This window comes from Onychostruthus taczanowskii, unplaced genomic scaffold (genome assembly GCF_017590055.1).
Source record: "Onychostruthus taczanowskii isolate IOZ18803 unplaced genomic scaffold, ASM1759005v1 scaffold58, whole genome shotgun sequence".
NCBI classification, from domain to species: Eukaryota; Metazoa; Chordata; class Aves; order Passeriformes; family Passeridae; genus Onychostruthus; species Onychostruthus taczanowskii.
In genome coordinates this window covers 7,617,711-7,624,662 of record NW_024503457.1, presented here as the reverse complement: position 1 = coordinate 7,624,662, position 6,952 = coordinate 7,617,711, and positions in this window count along the sequence as shown.

Genomic DNA, 6,952 nt, shown 5'->3' with positions numbered 1-6,952 from the left:
GTGGGGCCGGGGCCGCGGCGTGCCGGGCCGTGCCTAACGGACGGCGCTAACGCCCGCCCCCCGCGCGGCCCCGCCCCGCACGGCTCCGCACTGCCCCCAATGGCCCCGCACAGCCCCGCACTGCCCCCAATGGCCTCGCCCCGCCCCGCGCGGCTCCGCAGCGGTGCCCGCGCCCTGCGGAGAGCTCGGGCGAGCCACGGCCCCGGTGCGAAGGGCGGGCGCCACGCAGCATTCCTGGCACCCACCCACTGCTCCGCTGCCTGATACTCAGCCGCGCCATAGGTTTATTGGGGTTTGTTTTGGTTTTTTTTGTTTTGGTTTTTTTTTTGGTTTTGTTTGTTTGTTTTTGGATTTTTGTCTTTTTTTTTTCTTTCTTTTTTTTTTTTTTTTTTTTTAGGAACTGCAGGCGAGAAAAGGAATTCTGTCCGAATGGAAAAGCGGTGTAAATGGCCGATCGCGCAGCAGTACTTCTGAATATCACGCAGTGGCAGGAGAAGAGGGAATAGCTTCAAACTAAGCATAGGTTTAGATTATGTGTTAGGAAAAAATTCCTTGCGGTGAGGGTGCAAGGCACTGGCCCAGGTTGCCCTGAGAAGCTGTGGGTACTCTGTTCCTGGAAATGTTCAAGGCCGGGTCAGATGGGGCTTTGAGCAGCGTGGTCTGGTGGAAGGTGTCACTGCCCATGGCAGGGGAGGTTGGGACTCGGTGATCTTTATGGTCCCTTCCAACCAGGCCATTCTATGATTCCATGATTCTGTGATCACAAGTGCCGTCCTAGAGGGTTTTGTACATCTTTAAGGCCTGACTTTCAGAGTTTTCAACAGGGATGCTGCAAACTCCCATAATTGTTTAATTTCTCTTTGATACACATAGATGAAAGGTCTGTCTGCTCTGCTGAAACCCTGTAAGCACTTTTCCATCACAAGTATCCATTATGCAAAATGAGCCTTGCTGCCATGTGACTGACAAATATAAATTATGTATGGCTGGAGCATCTAAAAGCTTACTAGTCCACGGCTTTGGGTTACATCAGAGCTCAGCTTCTCAGAAACTCCCACAGCTCCCTCCTGTTAATTAGCTTCCTGAAATCCCCATATGTGACAGAGACTGGCTTGCTTCCCTCGTTATGACAATATGACCAAAGCCACCACGTTGGTAGACAGCAATATTAAAGCGGGGGTAGGGAGCACAACACCAGGAAAGGGAATTTAAAGTGGCAGGTTACTGGTTTTCTGGTCCCTTGATGTACCTTGTTTTTGAGGAGCAGTGCACACAGATGTCATGTACGGTACAGGTTGCTTTGAATCTGTGAAGCCTCGTGCTGTGTTGAGAAGCCCATGGGGAGATGATGTTCACTCAAGGGCCCCTGAACCAAAGCCTTGAAAATGCTGTCAACCAAAAACCCAATACAGTGTTAGTATATGCATTGTAACCAGTACAGTCTGCCATCAATAACTGTGCTTAATGGCCGATTGTGGAAGCTTCCCTCAGTGACTGCAGTTTTTGGTCTTGATTTTGTTTGTCTGCAGCCTACTGACCTCCTCTGTGGGGCATTTAGAGAGCAAATACTCCTGCAAATACTGTAGAGCAAAAGCTTTCTCAGGTTGAAGCAGCTGTTGTAAGAACTAAGAGTGGTTACTGCAGCAGCTGTAAGGCTGCTGTGGTGTTGCCATGTAAGTACTCCCAGAGCAGCTGCAGCAGGTCTGGCAGTAGGTGCTGCCTGGGACACTCCTGCCAGTTCAGGTGTGCCTGTTCATTCTGCACTCAGAGCAGTGCCCTCCACTCCATGCACCTAAGGAAGAGGAAACCTCATCTCCAGTTTCCAGCAGCTGGCTTGCTTATGTGTTTGCATGTGCTTCTGAGTCCTGGTCTTAGTTCTCAAGGTTCATGATCAACAACTCACTTTTTGGGACTGTCTGAAACTCTACTGAAACTCAGTAGAGTCTGAAACTCTACTACACAGGGAAGTTCCCTAGGGCCAAAACCACCTTAGCAGGAAAAATCCCCAAAAACACTTACAACTTAGCTAAAACTGAAGAATGATAAATAGAATATTACTGTGGTAACAGACTGAAATAAGGGAAATTATACAGATCAGAAAGTCCCTAGACAACAGCTCATACTCAGGAAGGTTTTTATGATAAGAAGCAAATGCTGCACAAAAAAACCTGTCCAGTTACTGTCCATGGGTTGAGATACCAATTAGGTCACAGCATTTTTCCTGCTCAGTTTGCAGATAATGAGATAGACAGATCTGTGTGCTGTTCAGGTCTTGACATACATCTCAGGTAATTTTAACATGTGGGTTTTTTTTTTTTTTTTGGGTTTTTTTTTTTTTTTTTTTTGTTGGCAGAAGGGAGAGTGAGTGGGAGAGAAGGGAGATTCTGACTTTAAATGCCAGGCTGTTAGAAGAATTTGGTTGAAAACCTGAAATCAGTTTCTTCAGCTTAAACCAGTCAGATAGGACTGGTGGATACAGATTAGGTCAAGCTGTAGTAAATCTTTATTCTTGCATAAGCTGAAAGCTGCAAAGCTCTTTATTGCTGTCATGGACATACTCCTTGCATAAAATTACAGAGTATATAATGAACATGCACTTTGACTGAAAAAAGATTTGGTATAAAATTAGGAGTATGGTTGAACAGATTAAAAGGTGTACAAAAAAAGCTTCCTTCCTCTGACTTTCTCCCATAACTAGGACAAATTTAAACCAAACTTTGAGGTAATCTCCAAAACGTTGTAAGGAGTGTCTTTAGCACAAAATTGCCCATTCAGATTACTGTCTGCCCTCAGCTTCCCCATCCCATATTCAAGAGAAGTTTTGGATACCTTGGGAGATTTGGGTAAACAGATTATGTAAGAGCTCTTGCTGGTGACAGCTGTCTTGTTAAGGCAAGTGCTAACATCTCTCAGATATTTACAGTTTTAAAAACAAGTGCTTTATATGATTTTTTAATACTTAAGCAAAAGTATGTATGAAACAGTCATTAAAGCAAGTGAATCTACTACAGCTTCCACCACTAGCAGCAGCAATGAACATATGTGACTATAGGAAATTGTATGTTTCTCCTAGAGCTGCAAAGGCCTGAAGGGTATTAATTGCATTCATTCTCATGTAGGAAGGAATGGGTAAAAGAGCTTGAAAAGGAAAATCAAAAATACGAATCCTTCCCTCACACCCACCAAACCAAAGTCCTGGAGCAACGTATTATTAACTTTTCCATACAAAAAGTTAAAAGACTTGGATCACTGTTGGTGTAAGAGTCCCATTGAACAAAGGCAAATATCCCAGTCTGAGAAATGTGTCAGTACACTTGATTAGTTTGGCATTTGTTTGTTTGCTTGTTTGTAGTTTTTTTATCTCTACTAGCTGGCCTACCAGGGACAAAATTACATCTGTGTAAAAGTTTACTCATTTTCCCTTCCTTTGAGATCTGAATAACGCCAATGATCAGGCATTACCTAAATGTGATCACTTTACTATGAGCAGAGATCTTCAGTCATAGTTACCTTTTCAACTTTAGTTTGAAATAGATCACTTGAAAGAGTCAAACAAATCCAATGCTTTAACATTGTAGAACGCTCTGTCCTTCACAAGCCGCACATTTGGACATGAATACACAGGAGGAAGAGGAAGGCTCCTCTCCCAAGTGCCTATAGCATGTGAATTCTTGTATGTAGGAAAATCCAATTCCGCAAAGCATGTCAGCATGTTTGTAAGACTGCTTCATTCAGCAAAGCATTTAAGAATGTGCTTAAATTTAAATATGTACTTAGCTGAATCGTTCTGCTGAGTGGGGATTGATGGCTGAATCGAGGCATTAAGCATTAATGAGGGAGCTGGGAACACAAAATAATATGTAAATTGGGATGTGTCCTGTCATGACTAGAATAAACTGATTCAAACAATGCAATCATTGCATGACTAAGATCTCTTGAAAGATGTGAAGCCATTAGAAATACTTAAGACCTGGTGACTTGAGATGGGACACAATCACTGACAATCACTCAGTCCCTCACTCATCTCAGATCACCTGGCTTTGGAGTGTCTGGTGGAGAGGCTGGGTGAAAATCTCTTCCGCACAGAAACTGAAACACTTCACTCACTGTTGCCACATCGTTCATTCCAGATGCTGCCCAGGCCAGTGTCATTTACTGATCTTCTTTTAACTAAGATGAACGGTGGATTCTTTGACTGCTTTTGGTTCAGCCACAACTGGTAGCAGGGTCTGTCTGAGCAGCTCTGTCCCTCTTGTCTGGAGAGACTCTGGTGTGAGCACTTCCCCCTTCGTGCTCCTGTATGGGGCAGTGCCTCTAGGAAGGTGACTGTGGAGCTGAGGACTCTGCTTTCCACTGTGTGCTGACACCTGCTCTTTGTATTTCTTCCTCTTTAGTCCAGCTTAGGGCAGCCAAACAGTTTATACAGTGACTCATGAAGATGGAGATACGGATAAAAGCCTATCTGTCCAGAAGAGGCTGAGGTAATGCTTGCAGGAGAAAGCAACTGCTTCATTTCTGCTTGGCAGAAGATGTGGTGCTTGCTCCTCCAAGTAGAAATAGCATTTTATGATGCTTCTCTGATACATTATTTTTGTGGTTTTGTTTCGTTTTCTACATTTTGGATGCATACTGGAGTTAACTTTCTGTTTAATAGGACAATCTATTTTAAAACTCTGAAATAGTGATGCTAGGTTTGCATGTTAGAGTAATTTGAATAGAAAAAAAAATTCTCTACAATAAAAGCAGTGGTGAGTCATGCAGAAAAGCCCAATCTATCTCAGAGGCTAGAAAGAGCAGCTCTTACATTAGCTCCTGTGCCTGGTTGGCAGATGACATGCAAAAGACCCTTGATTGTATTTGTGTGTCAGGAATGTTTACACAATGAATCAATTAGTTCTGAAGTAAGGAATGGCATTAAGGGCAGCTTTCAAATGTATTTACAGTAAAGTCCAACTACAAAAGTTTTGAAAAGAGAGAAAAACATCACCCTCCTCCACAAAAATAAATACAGACTTTACTGTGAAAAGAGGTGCTTGCTTTCTTTCTTAATTAAAACAAAAGGTGAAAATGTTTCACTTAAATAGCTCCATTAACCAATAATTTTCTAGAAAGTACTTGTTGAAAGATTAGGCATAGTGTTTGACATAATTAAATGACAATGCAGTCAACAGTTAACTCTTCCAAAACTGAATTTTATTGTAACAAATACAAATCCTGCCTCAGTAATTTTTGAGGGTAAAGCATACGCTACATGAGTGATGTAGTTTTATCCTCTCACCTTTTGAATATCTTAGACGAAATGGTACATTAGAGAAACATTATATGCATGTAGTGTCAGGGGTGATATTATTAAAACTGCATACAGTTCTGTATTCCTATTATTCTTTTACAAATCTTGTTTTATCCTTCAGACTAGAAAACATAGTAGGAGATAGAGTGATTTATGCCTTGCTTATAGTTACATAACTGACATTTTCATATAATATATTTTATCTCAGATTACCAATAAATTCAAGAGAGAAAAAACCCCCGACCTAACAGACTTAATAAGCTTAACCACTGTAGGAACAATGAAACCTGAAGTACCATGACCCATCTGAACTGTTCAGATCCACCAGGACCCCTCTTTGATCAGGGAGGTGAATTAGATAACCTCCAGACATCCCTGACCACCTCATTTATTCCATGATTGCTGTATGGTCTTTTTCTTAATTGCATCTGAAGCATATGTGACTTGTCTATGCTTGGCTTTTGTTCAAATAAGTAGAACATTCATTTATGTTGCTGGCAGTAGTGTTGCTCTAGCTGCAGCAGTGTACAGATACAGCCAAAGCAAACTTTATAAAGAGAAATCTTTTACTTGGGCCAGTTCATATAGCTGGACTGGATACAGATACTGTATGCCCACACAGATTGTGTTGGATCTGAAGCTAGCAGCAAACACATGGCTAATAAAGGTTGGGAACAATTGCTCTGGTAGAATGAGTGTTTCTTTTTCCCAATTTAGTGAATTAGATTAGACTGATATGGTTTAGGAAGACAAGATGTCTGCTACACCAACTGATATTCTCTGTTTTCATTGGAATAAATTACAAAATCAACCTTTGTGAAAAATTGGATTTAAAATTCCCCTTTGAGGAGCTTGTGAGCTCTGGTCCCACGGCTTTGCACTGACATGAAGGAGCTCTGGGGTGATTGGATTGTGACTAGCCATGGAGGGGCTCTGGACCGATCAACATCCTTCATTTATGGTCCTAATTTTTAATCCTGATCTTGAACTACTCCATCATTTCTGACCCTTACAAATACTTTCCTTACTGCTAAGTGCTCCTCAGATGGCTTGCATACAACATTTCCACCTCTGCAAGCTTCTTATTTCGACTGTGTGCTATTTGTAATGAGGCCCTCTGGTTGGTACTGTTGGAGTTTTGCAGGAGCAAGGACTAGAGAGCCTGAGCACATATCCTAAATATCCATTTTGCTTCGAAAGGGAACGTCCATTGAACTGTGGTTGTAATCCTTTCATGTTTGTTTTCTATGAATATGCGATCATGTGAGCTTTACTAGCAGAATACTTCTCTGTGAGAATGCCCATGTGACTTACTCATGGGAGGCAAACATTTAATTCAAATGTTGCATTTCCAAAAGGAGGTTCAGAATTTTTTATTGACTTTGTTTTGATTACTTACTCAAACTAAATGTTACGATCCTTGAGGATAAAGCAAAACAAACCTGGGCAATATTATAGTCAGTGGGGTGATAAGCATTCATGCTCAATTTGTTAATTTTTAAAAATGGTGTCAACATAGGCCAAAAGATATATGGGTCTTAAATTCACTTTTCTTGATTTATTGTAGAAGATACATTCCCAACTGAAAATTTCAATGTGGATTACAATATTCATAAATGGGATGATCTGCAGACCTACAATTATTCTCTGAAGTATTTAATT